Here is a 15,724-nt window from a genome sequence, read left to right as displayed (position 1 = left end):
TTTCCCTGCACTTGCACAGCAGACTCATTAGGATGCCAGATGTTATCATTCTTTTACTCATCACTTAACTATTCTTTCCATGTAGTTACTCAAAGGAACACTTTCCCGGGACTACTTACATGCCTACCTTCCTGTTTCAGTCCATGTGACTGTTCCTGATAGACTGAAGGCCACCCATGGACATCTACTTCTGCCCTCTCACTCTGAGGCAAAATTAAGCAGCTATTTCAGTTTGTTACTGGAACTGGTATTCTTTCTTCCAAGGCAAAAGGACACCTCCTAGTAACTGGCACAATGCTTGACACAAATATCAGTATTAAAAAATATCTGTCCAGGGGCGCCTGAGAAGCTCAGTAGGTTAAGTGTCCATCTTCAGCTCAGGTCATGATCTCATGGTTCATGAGTTGGAGCCCCGCATCAGGCTCTGTACTGACAGCTCAAAGCCTGGAGCCTGTTTTGGATTCTCTGTCTCCTTCTCTCTTTGCCTCTCTCCCCTCCCCCGTCTCTGTCTCTCTCAAAAATAAACATAAAAAAAAAAAAAACACAACTAACTGAAGTAGCCTTTCCTTCTCTGATTGAGTATATGCAGAAAAAGTTTGTTTCCCCTTTGTGACCTGCTGCAAACCAGAAGAGTCCCTTTACATCTTTCCCTACATTCTGCATTCTAAAAAATTTAAACACCCCATCGAATGAAGCAAGTGTAGACTGAGATCTCCTAAAACCTACAGTCCATTTTATATGTACCATACACCAGATGTTGTCCTTATTCGCTGCTTAGTTACCTCATATTAAAACTAACTAGCTTTAATTTTCTGTTTTTGCTTTCTTCTTACTTCTGTTTTTGTTATCAGTCAAGACATAAGACTATAAGCACCGTGAAGGCAGAACACATCATACATCATTATACATAGTGCCTGGCACGTTGTGTCTTGCCTATGTGTGAGCTTGAATTAACCTAACAAGTGTTCTTTTCACTTGAGACTGGGGATGTAATACAAGATATAAACCCAGATGAAGCTACTGGCAAGATCGTTAAGCAGATCAAGTTAATTTCTATACTTTTCTTCATAAGGAGGACCTCTTCTCACCTTCCTCAGCTTACAGTTTTCTCCTGGCCACCCAGGTTCCCTCAGGGTGCCATCCTTTTTAAGTGTGCCTTCCCATGTGTTTCTTTTAATCAGGCCCAGCAAAACTCTGAGAGTCCTGCTTCTAACTAGGTGTCCACTGGAAAGGATCAGATATCTAACTCGCCCTTTGCAATACTAAAATGTTCTCTGCTCCCCTATTTTTTTTTAAACAGAAATAACACCTAACTTAAATGAATCATTTTTTCACCTCCTACTGACATGTTAACTCACACACCATACAGTTTACCTAGAGTGTACAATTCAATGGTTTCTTAGTAAACTCACAGGAGTGTGCAATTATTGCCTGTCTACTTCCAGAACATTATCATCACCACACACAAAATAATCCAGCCCACTTAGCAGTCCCTCTCACCCATCCCCCACCTCCAGCTTCAGGCAACCACTAATCTAACTTCTGTCGCCATAGATTTGCCTATTCTGGACATTTCATATAAACGGAATTATATAATGTCTTGCCTTGTGGGTCTGGTTTCTGTCAGTTAGCATAGCAAAAGGTTTTAAGGTTCGTTAATGTTGAAATATGTATTAGTACTTTATTCCTTTTTGTAACTGAATAATACTCCATCATATGGATAGACCCCGTTTTGTTCATCCACTATCAGTTAATGGACACTTGAGTTGTTTCTACTTTTTGGCTATTATAAATAATGCTGCTGTGAACATTCACATACAAATTTTTATGTGATCATATTTTCAATTCTCTTAGGTATCTACCTAGGAGTGGGATTTCTGGGTTATATTTGGTTACAGTCATCTTAGTGGGTATATAGTGGTAGCCCACTGTGACTCTGATCTGTATTTCCCTAACACTGAATGATATTGAGCACTTTTTCATATGCTTATTGGCCATTTGTATATATTCTTGGAGAAATGTTTATTCACATGTTTTGCTCATTTCAAAATTGGGTTGTCTTTTTATTATTGAATTATACGAGTTCTTTGTATATTCTGGATACAAGTCCCTAATCAAATAGAGGATTTGGAAATGTTTTCTCCCATTCTGTGGATTTTTTCAGTTTTTTTTTTTGATGCTATCATCTGTAGCACAGAAGACTTTAATTTTTGTGAATTTCAATTTGTTATTTTGATTATGCTTTCAGGGTCCTATCAAGAAACATTGCTAACCCAAAGTCATGAAGACTGACACTTACGTTTTATTTTACAAGTTTTTTAGTTTTACCTCTTACATTTAGGCCTGTGATTGTCCTTGCATTAACTTTTGAGTACTGTGTGAGGTAGGGGTTCAACTTCTTCCTTCTACTTGGGAGTTTCCGGTTATACCGGCACCACTTGTTGAAAGGCATTATTTTAGATTTGTAGGTTTGGGGGTACTGAAAGAAGCTGGTGGGTAAATACTTTAGGAAAACTGGATGGTTCGAATGACCCATACATTTATTTGCTCTGCCTACCCACCCTTTACATGGGCTTCCAAATTCCATGGCCTCACAGAAAATAATACTACCTTTTGCCACAATGAAAAAAAGAGGACAATATTAATAGATGAAAGCACCAACAGGAAACCAAAACAAAGCTATAGCAGAAAGAAGACTCAAGTGTTGGGGCCAGAAGCCACCTGCTTTTGTCTGGATTTGTAATATGCACAACCTAAGCGAAGGGTCTGAAGTGTTCTTTCTGCAGCTCTAGACACAATTTAGTGATCCATTCAGGAAGTTGCCCAAAATCCACCTAAACCAACTGCAAAGCCTAAGGGATCTATTTTCCCTGTCTGTAGACTGTCAAGTCACTGGTGGAATGCTATGTATGAGTTGCTGGCTACTACCTTGATATGGATCCTACTGTGGTCCCAGTGACTGTTTACATCTGTGGTTATTACCTTAACTTATCCTTTGGGACTTAGTCCTTGAGTCACTTCCTCCAGGAAATCCTTCTTGACCCCTGTGGCCAAGTAAGATGCTGCTCATGCAATGCTTCCAGAATACCCTGTGCATCGTGGTTCATCAGGCACCTGTTTATATTATTTTTATAGTTACCTTCTTATGTATCTGTCACAGTCCAGTGACCTGTGAGCTCCTGGAGAGTAAGAGCTGTCCTACATCTTAATATTCTGAGTGTCTAAACTATTGTCCAGTCCACAGTGAGTACTAAATGTGTATTTAATGATATAATGAAGGAAAAAATGAATGAATCTTTCCTTTCTACTGAACTCCCATAGTCTCATCCTTTTATCCAAAACAATCCATTAACTCCTCTTGGGCGTGCTATATTCCTTGTTGCAGTTAATGGCTCTGTAATCTACCAAGTAGCTCAAATCAGAAATCGGACTTTTTGACTCATTTCATGTCCTCTTTTCCTGGTCCAAATCTACTCAATGATTAAGTTCAACTTCCAAAATATTGCTTGAAACCAATCTCCTTCTCTCCAGCATTCCAGCCACTCCCCATTTTTTTTCCCCTCCATGGCTTTGATATTGTTCAGCTATTATAAAGCCGCCTAAATGATCTGTCTAGACAATTCCTGTTAATCCAGTCTCCAGAGTAATTTCCAAATGATTTGTTTCAAATGTGATCCTGATTGGCTCACTCCTGTTTAAAACTCTTTAAGGGTTCTTCTTTACCTATGGTACAAAAGACCATGCTCCTTAGAATGGAAAAAAAAAAAAATCCCTGCCTTTCTTTATCTGCAGCCATTCTCCCCCTTGCACATTAAGGTTCCAGAAATATCACAGAGTTTATAAAGCCCACCTCCTCCAGCTCCTGCTATGTTATATCACTAGGCCTTTGCTCAGATTGGTCCTTTGTCTACTGTACTCTTTCTCTGCCTAATGCCTAATCTTCAGGATAGCGCTCAGCATTTTCTGCAAAAAGTTGATCCACAAACCTAGCCTTGCACAAGTATCTTTTTATGAGATTATATCTTCCACCAATGAAGAAGTTCCTCGAGTGCCTACTTTTCATCATTAATATGTAGCACTGGGCCTTCCACTCAGCACGAAGTACGTTTGGTCTAATCATGCTGGAGCACTGCCAAACATTCTAATCTTGTTCTGTGGTAGGCAGAATTCTAAAGATGACTCCCCTGCCCAAGATGTCTCTCCCCGGGCTATTAAATCAAACGCTACTTTAGGTACGGTTGTGCTGTGAAGGGATTTTATACTTGTGATAAAAAGACTAGCTCAGTTGAATTTAAAGCACAGAAATTATCCGGTAGGCCTAGATATATAAACCCTTTAATATATAAACCCTATATATGAAGGAGGCAGAAAGGGAAGTCAGAGAGATTTGAAGCATGAGAAGGGCTCTATTAGATGTCATTGCTGCTTTGAGGATGATGGGGGTCAGGTGAAAAGGAATGAGCGGCCCCAGAACTGAGGGAAACCCTGGCCGACAGCTAACAAGTAATTAGGTACCTCAATCCTACAACCACAAGGAACCAGATTATGTGAACAACTAGAATGAGTTTCTTCTCTGGAGCTCCCAGATTACAGCCCAGTCCAACTGACATCTTGATTTTAGCCCTGTGACATTCTGAGCAGAGAATCCAGCAGAACCCACATGGACTTCTGACCTACAGGATTATGAGATAATAAATTTATGTTCTTGCATGCCACCACATTTGTAGTTAATTTATTATCCATTAACAGCAAAGTAACACAAATTCCACATGTATATTTAGTTACACAACATTTCCAGTTTCTAATGGGAGTATAAATTAAGTTTCAAGGCCTAGGAATGTTTGCCTCGGCTTCTTTTTTATCTTTTCTCTCAAAGCAAAAATATCTAATATACCTTGTTCTTCATTAGTTGCCAGTTCCCTTTCTTTAAAAATTATTTAAGGATTCCAGGAAAGATAGAATCCTGTCCCTCTCACTCTAAGCAGATTCAGAAGCTGGAGAGAATGCAGTTATAAAACTTACACAGAGTAGCGATTTGACGATGCTGGAAAGTAAATGCTAACAGGAAGACTGGAAAAGATGACTAGATTGGAAAATACCATCAAAATAGAAATGAGTTTATAATTTTTCTTCCTGTATCCCCCAGCCTGGACTCAAGGTAGTCCAAAGTGAGCGTGAGGTGTGGAGAGAGGGAATACTAGGAGAAATCCTCTGTTTCTGGCTTTAGGAAGTGAGAAGAGAATTCTTAGTGCTCGCAAGAGGGTCTATGAAAATCCTTTTTTTTAATCTTCGTTTTCTTCATTTTCTTGTGCCACAGAAAACAGAAGAGGAGAGAACACTACTCAATTCATTTTTATGAAACCATCATTATTGATACCAAAGCCAGACAAAGACAGTAAAACTAACCTTAAGAACAGAGACATAAAAATTCTCAAAAAAAAAAAAATTAGGAATCACATCCAGCAATACATAAAACTAATAACATACCATGACCAAGAGGGTTTATGCTAAGAGTACATGGTTGGCTCAATATTAGAAAATCAAAGTAATGATGTTGGGGCAACTGGATGGCTCAGTCGGTTGAGCAGCCAACTTTGGTTCAGGCCATGGTCTCGCAGTTCATGAGTCTGAACCCCACATCAGGCTGCACTGACAGCACGGAGGCTGCTTGGATCCTCTGTCTCCCTCTCTCTCTTTCAAAAATAAATAACCATTAAAAAACCCCACAACAAAGTAGTAATGTTAACAGTTAAAACCAAACAAGCAAAAAGATGATACGGAAAATGTTTTGAAAAATTCAATATCCATTTATAAGAACTCTTAAGAAACTATAAGTAGAGGGGAACTTCCTTAATCTGATAAAGTTCATAGGTGAAAACCTACAGCTAAAATCATATTTAGTCATGAAGGGTCAAATGCTTTTCCCCTAAGATCAGAAACAAGGCAAGGATATCCATTTTTACTACTTATACTCAACATAATATTAAACATCCTACCCAAGAGCAATAAGGCAAGAAAGAGAAATAAAAATAAAGATTGGAAGGGAAAAAATGTCTCCACAGATGACATGATTGTTCACGTAGAAAACTCCATGGAACATATAGAAAAAATTCCTAGAATTTATAAGTGAATTTGGCAAGATTTTAGAATACAAGATTACCACATAAAAACCAATTCAGTTTCTACAAAGTAGCTATGTGAGGTTGGAATTTTTTTTTAAATTACATTTATTATAGTTCTAAATAAAATAAGTACTTAAGTATGAATCTAATAAAATACATACAGTATCTATATGCTGAACACTACAAAATGCTAATGAAATACCAAGAAATATTTAAGTAAATAGAGACACATACTGTATATATATTCATGGACTGGAAGACTCAACATAGTAAAGATGTCAATCTTCTCCCAACTGATTTATAGATTTGAAACAATTCCAATCAAAGTCTCATTAGTACTTATTCAGATACAGAAAAGCTGATTATAAAATTTATACAGGAGAGCAAAGTAACTAGAATACCAAAAACACTTTTGAAAAAGAAGAGTAATATTGGAGGACTTACAACATTTTAAGACTTAGCATGAAGCCACTGTGATCAAGACAGTATAGTCTTGGAGAAGGGATATACACATATATCAGTGGAAGAAAACAAAAATAGAGTCCAAAAAAATGTCAAATGATTTTTGGAAAAGGTACAAAGGCAATTCAACGAAGTAGAATAGTTTTATTAAAAAACGGTGCTGGACATACACATGGTGGGGGGAGGGGGAAGGGCCTGAACCCGATTTTATACCATATACAAAATTAACTCAAAATGGATCACACATCATGGATCTAAATACAAAATATAAAATTAAGTTTTTAGATGAAAACATAGGAGAAAAATCTTCCCAGTCCTTGAGTTAGGCAAGGTTCTTATATATAGTACCAAAAAAATTATATTCATTAAAAAAATTATAAATTGGACTTCACTGCTAAGAACTTTTGCTCTGTAAAAAGTTTTTATTTAGAGACTAAAAAGAACAAGCTATGTACTGGGAGAAAGTTGCTTATCTGACAATAGATTTGTATCCAGAATATAATAAAGAACTTTCAAAATTCAATAATAAGGAACAAACAGCCTAACTTTACAATTGGCACAAGGTCTGAATTGACACTTCACCAAAGAGGTTGCATGAATGGCAGATAAGCACATACAAAGATGTCCCACATCATTAGTCATTAGAAAAGTATAAATTAAGTTTAGAATGACTAAAATAAAAAAAATACTGACAATATAGAGTGCTGTAGAGAAGCTGGAGCTAGTGGAATTCTCCTGCATTGCTGGTGGGAATGCCAAAGGACACATCCACTCCGGAAAACATTTTAGCAGTTTCATATAAAATTTATATGACCTAGCAATCTCACACGTAGGTATTTATCATAAAGGAACGAAAACTTATGTTCACACAACTTACACACAAATGTTTAAAGTAGTTCTATTCATAATCACCAAAATTGGAAACAACTTAGATGTCATTCAATGGATGAATTGTTAAACTATAGGACCCCCACATAATGGAATGCTACTCAGCAATAAAAAGGAATATGCTATTGTTACATGCAACATCTTGGTTGAGCCTCAATTGAAAGTGAAAGAAGCCAGTCTGAAAAGGCTACATGCTACAGGATTCCATTTGTAGGACATTCTCAAAAAGGCAAAACAAACAAACAAAACCCCTTAACGTGATGGAGGACAGTAGTTATCACAGATTAGGGTTTGGGGGAGGGTGTGATTATGAAGAAATGCCATGAAAGGTGTTGTTTTGGATGATGGAACTGTTCTATACCCTGACTGTGGTAGCAGTTACGCAAATCTGTGTATGTATTCAAATTCACAGAACTGTACACCAAAAAGGACAGTTTTATTGCATATTAATTTAAAAAAATAAAACAATGTTATTTCAATGCCTTTGTCATGTGCATGATAGAATTTTTTTTTTCCACTCCATTGCATTATTTTTTAGTCTCACGTGTGTTTCTCAAAATGCCAAACGGCTTGAGTATGTCCATGGCTCTTATATGTAGCAGAAACCTACTTTAGGCCTAAGCGTTAACCAAACGTGTACTAGGTTAGCTTTTTAGGTTTGCTTTCCTAAACCTCTCCATGACCCCTCCAACCAGGTACTAAGTAGAACGCTCTCATACCTTTAATGGTGAGATTACAGGTGGCCCTTCTACAGAAAAAGATGGAATACACTTCTAAATGTTAGGGAAGACGCAGGACAGTTCCTGATCTTACTAATACCAAATGTGGCAGATGAAAATTAGGCGTTTTAACAGCTAGACTAGAGTCAGTTAAGCCAGCAAAACTCAAAAGCACAGGTCACTTTGGTGCTACCTAAAGCAGTTTCATTCACAAGAGTGAATATATTCTTTCATAGGACTCGGCTTAGATTATAAAACATTTTAAAAGGTTTATTTTTGTCAGTAAAGTTCAAATGCTGATAATTCAGATAAAGAAATGTGTACTAAAATCTAATCAAATTGGTGAATTTCAAGTATGAATCTATTTGATGCACATAATTGACCTTATTTTACCAAATATAACTTCTTCTTTGAATAGCCTGAAATCAGAAAGATCCATTTCCAAAAGCAACATGGAGGACAGCCCATAATATTTATTCAATACAAGTCTAATAGCTTGAAATGAAGATGGAAAATACATAATGATTTACAGTTTCTTGTCTTGTCCTATCTTTAAAAGTCATGAATCTCTATTAGGTTACTAGTTACACATAACAATTAATCAGGACTCAACGAATCCTAGGAAAAAGACATTCTGAAGCAGTATCTTGGATCTCCCTCTCTCATACAGTTTGTCCCAAGAGTGTCAGTGTGATTTTAAACTTGAATAACTTTAGAAGCATAAATGCTACAGAATTATTTTAAACATATTTTGGAAGTTTAATTACTTAAATTTCTTATATTTATTTCATGAATTTGAAATGTGAATTTTTAATGTTAATTTTCTGTGGTTTTGGTTTCTGGAACACCCTTTCTCAGACCAGCAGATTGGTCAAGGAGGGCTTCTTATTTGGATATTCTGGTCACCTGATTTATCCTTCCTGTGGGGTCATGTCAAAACTGAGATGTATGCATCAAAGCTTCATTTGGGCGATCTTAAACTTAGGAGTACAATCTCTCAATTACTGAACAGTAGCTGATGAAAGCTTTCATAAAGTTTAAAACTCTAGTAGAGCTATATATACATAGCACAAGACAGCTATTGTTAACTTTTTATAAGAAACAAATTGATATTTAAAACATTTAAGTAATTTACCTTAAAATTTTTCTTTTATGTTTGCTTGCATGCAGTGCAACCTCTGTGCATGGTGTCCCCCACTGGGATGCACAGTTCCTCGTCCCTGTTCCCCTAGAGCTAGATCTATGTGTAAACAGGGGGCTGGGCAGTCCCATTAGGGCAAGCTGGACAATCCTAGAAAGCCAAGAGCCCCCAAAGCAGGGCTGAAATGAGGCTATCCTGTAATACCAGGTATTGCTTTCAAAAGTACCAGCTCCACCAAGAGACAGGAAGCACGCACCCTGATACAGTGCCCTTTACTGTTGTGTAAAGTCCATCAACACGTGTGAATCCTTCAAGTAAAATAATGAAGCTACTGTCACATCTAAAAATGTGACAAACTGAGATCAGGAACACGACATGGATGTCCACTCTAACCACTGTGGTTTAACATAGTGTTGGAAGTCCTAGCATCAGCAATCAGACAACAAAATGAAATAAAAGGCATCAAAATTGGCAAAGAAGAAGTCAAACTGCACTTTTCACCGACGACATGATACTCTACATACAAAACCTGAAAGACTCCACCAAAATGCTGCTAGAACTGATACATGAATTCGGCAAAGTTGCAGGGTACAAAATCAGTGTTCACAAGTTGGTTGCCTTTCTATATACCAATAATGAAGCAACAGAAAGAGAAATTAAGAAATTGGTCCCATTTACAGTTGCACCAAGAACCATAAAATATTTAGGAATAAACCTAACCGAAGATATAAAAGATCTATATGCTGAAAACTATAGAAAACTTATGAAGGAAATTGAAGAAGACACAAAGAAATGGAAAAACATTCCATGCTCATGGATTGGAAGAACAAATACTATTAATATGTCAATACTACCCAAAGCAATCTACACTTTCAATGCAATCCCAATCAAAATTGCACTGGCATTCTTCTCAAAGCTAGAACAAACAATCCTAAAATTTGTATGGAACCACAAAAGACCCCGAATAGCCAAAGTAATATTGAAAAAGAAAACCAAAGCTGGAGGCATCACTTTAGCCTCTACTACAAAGCTGTAAACATCAAGACTGTATGGTATTGGCACAAAAAAACAGACACACACACCAATGGAATAGAATAGGGAAGCCAGAAATGGATCTACAAATGTATGGCCAACTGATCTTTGACAAAGCAGGAGAGAGTATCCAATGGAAAAAAGACCATCTCTTTAGCAAATGGTGCTGGGAGAACTGGATAACAGCATGCAGAAGAATGAAACTAGACTACTTCTTATACCATACACAAAAATAAAATCAAAATGGATTAAAGACCTAAATGTGAGATAGGAAACCATCAAACCCCCAGAGGAGAAAGCAGGCAACCTCTTTGACCTTGGCTGCAGCAATTTCTTGCTCGCACATCTCCAAAGGCAAGGGAATTAAAAGAAAAATGAACTATTGGGATCTCATCAAGATAAAAAGCTTCTGCACCGCAAAGGAAACAACCAACAAAACTAAAAGGCAACTGACAGAATGGGAAAAGATATTTGCGAATGACATATCAGATAAAGGGTTAATATCCAAAATCCATAAAGAACTTACCAAACTCAACACCCGAAAAACAAATAATCCAGTGAAGAAATGGGCAGAGGACATGAATAGACACTTTTCCAGAGAAGACATCCAGATGGCCAACAGACACATGAAAAGATGCTCAACATTGCTCATCATCAGGGAAATACAAATCAAAACCACACTGAGATACCACTTCACACTGGTCAGAGTGGCTAAAATTAACAACTCAGGAAATAACAGATGCTGGCAAGGATGTGAAGAAATGGGAACGCTCTTGCACTGTTGGTGGGAATGCAAACTGATGCAGCCACTCTGGAAAACAGAGTGGAGGTTCCTCAAAAAATTAAAAATAGAAATACCCTATGACCCAGCAATAGCACTACTAGGAATTTATCCAAAGGATACAGGAGTGCTGATTCATAGGGGCACTTGTACCCCAATGTTTATAGCAGCGCTTTCAACAATAGCCAAATTATGGCAAGAGCCTAAATGTCCATCAACTGATGAATGGATAAAGATGTGGTTCATATATACAATGGAATACTACTTGGCAATGAGGAAGAATGAAATCATGCCCTTTGCAGCAACATGGATGGAACTGGAAGGTATTATGCTGAGTGAAATAAGTCAGTCAGAGAAAGACAGATATCATGTTTTCACTCATGTGGATCTTGAGAAACTGAACAGAAGACCATGGGGGAAGGGAAGGGGAAAAAATAGTTACAAACAGAGAGGGAGGGAGGCAAACCATGAGACTCTTAAATACAGAGAACACGCTGAGGGTTGATGGGGGGTTGGGTGAGGGAGAGGGGGAAATAGGTGATAGGCACTGAGGAGAGCACTTGCTGGGATGAGCACTGGGTGTTGTATGTAAGCGATGAATCATGGGAATTTATCCCTAAAACCAAGAGCACACTTTACACAGTGTACGTTAGCCAATTTGACAATAAATTACATTAAAAAGAAAAATGAAAAAAATATAAAAATGTGACAAATTTAACAAATTTGTATTGTTACATTTATTACGCAGTGCCTCTAAAACTTTCACATCTTTGAACTAGCAGTCACTTTTTGGGGGAAGGAAATTAGAGCCTTTAATGTAAATATTTTCAGTCTCATAATGACAGGAAGATTATTTTTATAAATGTGAAAAATTATGCAACAAAAAAGTCTGGCATGTTTGAACATAAAAAAATAAAAATAAAAACTGAGCAATATATTTTCTGGTATTTATACTTAAAAATTGATGAAACGCATTAACTTCACCATTAAGATGAAAACATTAATAAAAATGGACTAGAAAAGTTTTATTCAACAGAGACATAGCGGAAACTATATAGAATAATGTTTTATGAGAACTGGAAATATACCTGGATAAAGAACCAGGCATAGATTGTTAAGGTGGATTTTATTCGAATTATTACCAGATTGTTTTAAAAAGGTTGAGAATTTTTTTCATAATCCTCATTGAATTTTAATAAATAGATTACATTCAAAGTTTAGGTTTTAAGAATATGCAGTAACAGAGAATCTCCCAGTTGAGTCATCTATTTCTCTGCCAGATATAATTTCTCACCATCCCCAGAACACATTCCATATCTTTAAGTTACCAAGTAAACCCATGCCTGTCAATTATTAGATTCTAATTACCTTTCAAAACTTTCTGAACAGCTACCAGGAAACAGAATGATGAGATGACTATTGAGTTAAAAGGAGATTAGACAAATACAAATAAATTACACTTATTTTATGTTCCTATCACCCTAGGAGATGACTTAATAGTGAAAGGAAAAGAATCATATTGTAGTAATGAAATCAGAGAGCAAATTCAAGCCCCAGAGGTGATTCCCCTAAGTTTATGTTAATACACACCTTGTGGGGGACCAAACATCAACTGGAAAAGTTTCCTGAAAACTGTTCCAGCTATTTTCTCATTTAAAATGTTCCAACTTTACTTGACCCATTAGTCATCATATTACTTACATTTATGATGTATTTTGAAATCTATTACCAAAAACCCAATGGATTCAATATGTCTTGTTATACCCAAATCATAACATTTATGAAAGAAAACCTCTTTGTTAAGTGTTTCTTCCTTTGGAATTTTATTTGTAAAAGATATAAATATATGTATTTTTTTTTTAGACAAGCAAGCCTTGCTAAAAAAAAATGGTCAGCGCATATAGGGTGGTGGCTACATATAGGCACAGGGATGATGGTGCCCCCGTGCCATTTTAGAGAGGTAAATGCAAAACACAGAACAAATCTATAATCAAGCTTCATTTTATGCATTATAGCATCTCTAATAAAAAATATTTTTTTATTATTAGGTCATAGTACATTTTTTTCTCTTATTCAGCAGTTCAAATTGAGATTTTTGTGACAGTGTCCACGTAAATGTATTCCTGATGATAACGGACAGTGGAGACTGAGTATTCACAGGTGTGAGAGCTGGCAAACCTGGAAAGTTGCCCATGACAATGAGATCAATGTGTTTTTAGTGAAGGTGTGAAGTGTAAAGACCTCGATGGTGGCAGATGTGAGTGCTTCAATTAACAACAGTATATCAAGTGGAACTGGGTACAAACAAGCAGTCACACGTGCTGCCCAGACACATGGACTGACACGTGTTCTTGACTGGGTCAGCCAGCAGCAGCTCATGGTGAGTACAACCGGCACGTGAGCATCATCACTACTATTATTACTCATGCACACATTCTTATGATCACACACTGAGTTTTTGACTATATTGTACCTCCCGAAAAATGCTTTGATTATAGGGGAATTGTACTGGTTTTCTAAAATGAATGCATTGAACTCAACTTATCTAAATGAACTTCTTTCCCTCTAAATAGGCATCAAAAAGGGCTAAGCACAGTCTACTGCTCTAATAATTCTGGCAGCTCTTTGCTCTTTTGGCGTCCGTGTTCTTTTTTTATTTTTATTTTGCTTTTCTCAGTGATGGCACGTACTCATCCTTGGTTGGAGACGGCAGAGCTGCCTTTTGGGAACAGCCAAATCTTGTTTTGAGATAAGGGAACAAGGATTCCACAGTGAGGGAAGATTAAAAACATGAAGAAGCCAATTTCTAGAGGCTCCCACTTCCAAAGATAAGATAATGTGAGTATTATTAAAAATAATGACTTAAGAATACCAAGCAATAACTAATTGGCCACCATTGGAATATGCTAGAAAAATAATTTATTTTCCCCTCAGCTTTATTAAAGTAGCAACGACAAATGAAATTGTAATATATTTCAAGTGTACATTGTGATGATTTGATATATGTATACATTGTGAAAAACTCCTCTCACTGAGAAAATCAGCTCCTTTTTGAAAATGGGTAAATAAAGGAAAAGAATTAAGCATTTATTTTACATTTCTTTAGAGGAACAATACTACTGAGTAACCAAGTAGTAGATGAAGGAATGCTTCTTTTTACGGAAGCTTTTATTTTATCTTATCTTATTTTATTTTGTTTATTTTATTTTGTGTTTAGTTTTGAGAGAGAGACAGAGCATGAATGGGAGAGGAGCAGAGAGAGACGGAGACACAGAATCTGAAGCAGGCTCCAGAGTCTGAGCTGTCAGCACAAAACCTGACATGGGGCTCAAACCCATGAACCGTAAGATCATGACCTGAGCTGAAGTTGGACGCTTAGCTGACGCCCTAGAAGTACTTTAGTTAATACATGAAAAAAGAGTGTTAGGATGAAAAGATTACTGTTTGCAACCTCCAATGAATTCAGGCATTCAGCATCAGTGGCTTTTAACATCACAGAAAGAGAACTTCAGATACTATGTGCCTTCTGATGGAACAATACAAACCATTTTACAGAACAGTCTTGCTGAAAATAATAGTAACAATAATCAAACCTGAATAGATTAAACCAACTACGAATTTATATGTAGGAAGTACAGAGGACAGGGGAATAGACAAAATCCAAACTGTTGTAAACTCTACAAGTTTGGTTTCTTCAATATATAAATTACAAGAGATGAAAAATAATAGAGGAGAAAACCTAATGATTAAAGATACTAGAAATACATATCAACCAATAGTGATGCGTAGAACATATATGGCTCCTGGTTTAAAAAAAAAACCTAAGAAATATACATGCACACCAATACCCACATATCTACACACATTATGATATGTATGGAATCATTGGAAATTTGAATGAATACTAGCTACATATTTGATAACACTGAAGAATGATTAGCTTTGATAATAGTATTGTGGTTATATATTTTTTAAAGTTGTTGTATTTTAGAGATACTTTATGCTGAAATATTACAGATGATAGATGATGCATGGAATTTGCTTCAAAATAATACAGAAGGTGAGGGAGTGGATAGGGGTATGCAAGAAACAAGACTGGTCAATAGCTGACAATTATTTAAGCAGGAGGTTCTATACGCTATTCACTCTACTTTTGTATCTATTTGAAATTTTCCATAATATAAAAGTTAAGAAAAGGCACAGAGATGAGAATGAGTATGGGCTATGAAAAAATCATACTGGAAGATGATTTCAACCCACTCTGCCTCAAAACCATCAAACTCCTCTCCTCCCTCTTCAACTTCAATAGGTGATCTTGCTTCTAGCTTCATGGATAAAGTTATCTTGCTACCCTCAATTTCTTGCTACCAAACTGAAAAATTACCTGCATATGTCCTTTTCCTCTCCTTCCTTAATTTGCTATATAAAATAGAGCATCTGTTGTTTCTCTAATTTAAAACTTTTTTTTCAAATACATATTGGATTCTTCTTCCGTTTTAAAATTTTTTTTGAAGTTTATTCATTATTGACAGAGAGAGAGGGACAGAGTGTGAATGGGGGAGGGGCAGAGAGAGAGAGA

At 36.6% G+C, this 15,724-nt stretch overlaps 1 protein-coding gene across 1 annotated transcript in view; it reads right to left on the bottom strand.

Annotated features, from left to right (window-relative positions):
* VPS13B (vacuolar protein sorting 13 homolog B) overlaps positions 1-15,724 on the bottom strand; it is an 828,197-nt gene that overhangs the window by 163,695 nt on the left and 648,778 nt on the right.

The sequence above is a fragment of the Prionailurus bengalensis genome, chromosome F2, assembly GCF_016509475.1.
Source record: "Prionailurus bengalensis isolate Pbe53 chromosome F2, Fcat_Pben_1.1_paternal_pri, whole genome shotgun sequence".
Lineage (NCBI taxonomy): Eukaryota > Metazoa > Chordata > Mammalia > Carnivora > Felidae > Prionailurus > Prionailurus bengalensis.
This window is presented reverse-complemented; position numbering and strand designations above follow the sequence as displayed.